Here is a 2,928-nt window from a genome sequence, read left to right as displayed (position 1 = left end):
GTAGTGGATTGCCTGAGTTCGCAGGTTCAAGACCCGCCTGGGCAACTTGATGAGACCTCATCTCTACAATAAATAAAAAATTAGCCAGGTATGGTAGCGCGTGCCTGTAATTCCGGCTACTCAGAGGGCTGAGGCGGAAGGATTGCCGGAGCCCAGCAGATTGAGTCTGCAGTGGCCAGGAGCGGCCACTGCACTCCAGTCTGGGCGACCGAGTGAGACTCCAACTCAAAAAAAAAAAGAAGAGGACAAAGACACAGGGTGAAGGTCACGTGCCATGGAGGCAGACGTTGGGGTAATGTGTTTATAAGGCAAGAGCACCAAGAACTGCTTATAAACGCCTGAAGCTAGGAAGAAGCAAAGAAATATTCCTCCTAGAGCCTTCAGAGAAAAAAAAAAATGGCCCACTGATACTTTTTGAATTTCTGGCCTCCAGAATTGTAAAACAATATTTACTTGTTGTTTTAGCTACCTAGTTTATAGCAATTTGTTATAGAAATCTACTACTAATAATACATCTGGGACACACTAGCTTCAAGATTTTAGTTGCATTTAATTGCTGTGTCTGCTTATTTCTCCAAGAACATCACATCGCTTTGTTTTTTTTTTAATTTTAGTATATTAATATAGAGTTTAGAAGTGTTCTTTCATTATTCTTCAATATTTTCTTGACTGTTATTATGGTAACTTATTATTCTACAATGACATTAGATCATTTTGACAAAGTCTAGGGTACTTTTAAAAAATTAATTTGTTTTTTACTCATAATTTATCAGATTATTTCATTGTAATCAGAGAGAATGGCCCCTATAACTCTTACTTTGGAGAATTTATTAAGTCTTCGTTATGGCCTGGTATTTTGCCAATATTGGTATGTTTTCATGTATTTGAAAGGAAAGTGCATCTACTCTTGAAAAACACAAGCTAGAGTCATTATTGTTAAGCATATGATTTATTAAAACCTGAATTTGTACCCTTATTTCTTATTTCCCTAGTCTATTAAAAGCACTAAGCTGGGGAATATTTCCCAGTATGACTGTGATTTTCCTAAATACTCTTTACATTTGGTTTGTGTATTTAGATGCCATGTTATTTAGCACATTGTATTTATGATATTCTTCTAGATTGTAATTTTTTATCACTAGAAGATATTTATCATTGGAATTTGACTTGAATTCCACCTTATTTTCTTTTAGTATCATTAGTCTTTTTCTTCTTTTTAGTGCTTTTATACCTTTATTTATTCTAAAAAACCAAATACCAACTTCTCACTCATAAGTGGGACCTGAACATTAACCACCATAGCGCAAGGGAGAGATTGGCAGTCACGGGACACTGCTGGTGGCGGGGAGAGGATGTGAGGGGCACATAACACCACAAAGGTACCTGATCCTAAACCAGGGGAAGTGAGGACCAGTTGGAGGCCCAAACCTCACCTGCACATACATTACTTACGTACCTAATCCTGATTTGTACTTCACATCTTTACAGTGGAATAAAGTGTTTTATATATATATGTTTATATATATACACACACATATAAATGACTTATGTGTGTGTGTATATATATACACACACACATATATAAATAACATAGAAGAACATATGTGTATATATATGTGTGTGTGTGTGTGTGTGTGTGTGTATGTATATATATATGTTCTAAACCAACTCTAACCCTAATATATATATCTGTTCTTCCACGTTATGTTATTTTGAATTACTAAAGAACTGCAATGTTGTTTTAAAAATTCAAATGACACAAATGTAGGAAAAACTTGAAAATTGCCACTTCATCAGCTATCCACTGCAACCTCCATCTCAATGCTAATCACCTCCCCCAAAATAAATAATATCAACGATTGTGAGGATATGTTTTCAGAATATTTTCCATGTGTTTACCACTATACATTTATTTACCACTTAACTAGATGGCTGTAAAATAAAAATAAAATTAATTGAAACATATATAAAATATAAATGTAAAGGTATATACTATAAATCATAAATACACAAATGTAAGTTCTTATATACATGTAGTCATACTGCTCCCACTTCCATGTGGCATGAAGTAGTTAGAGGCAGACCAGGAAAAAACAACTGCCCACCAAAAACTGTGACAGTGATATAAAATATAAAGATCATCTCTTAGAAGACAGAGGAGAGCTACTTAGACATTCAGACTGGAAGACCTAAGTTTTCGGAGAGGAGAAACCCTCTAGGAGGTAAGCAGACTTCTGTGACTTTTATCCTTTGAGCATTTGCTAATTCTGGGCAAAGATCATGAACATGAACTTCCCACTTACAAGGAGCAATTACTGGGGAACAGAGAACAAGCAAGACTTTTAAAGTAAACTTACTGGGATCACTAGCACATCGCCAATTTGGATGTGGATGTATAGCCTTCTGCGGAAGTATGTGGGCAATTTTTCTTTTAGAATATAATTTTTTTAGACTATTTCTTTATAATGCTTGCTAAATGTGGAATGAGTATTTCTAGGGCTACATTTTTACTTTGATTTAGCACAGTCCCTGAGTGGGTCAAGGTGACTTGCCACCACTCTTGATCTATTGTACCAGTTTCCAACTTTGGCATCAGGGACGAGTTTCGCTGAAGGCAGTTTTTCTATGACCTGGGGGAGATGGTTTCAGGATCAATGAAGCCCATTGTATTTATTGTACATGTTATTTCTATTATTATTACATTATAATACATAATTAAATATATATAATAGCATATATTTATATATAGAAATTAAATAATGAAATATAATATACTATATAATGAAATATTTATACATAAGTATTCAATATAAATAATAATCCTTATTATATTATAAGTGATTATATACATAATTATAAAATAATTATGCCACCAGATGCAACTGTACAACTGAAGTACATCAACTCACTTGCCACTCACTGGTAGGG

Source organism: Carlito syrichta, unplaced genomic scaffold (genome assembly GCF_000164805.1).
Source record: "Carlito syrichta isolate Samal-C Ts95f unplaced genomic scaffold, Tarsius_syrichta-2.0.1 Scaffold160482, whole genome shotgun sequence".
Taxonomy (NCBI): domain Eukaryota; kingdom Metazoa; phylum Chordata; class Mammalia; order Primates; family Tarsiidae; genus Carlito; species Carlito syrichta.
Note: the sequence above shows the minus strand (reverse complement) of the source record.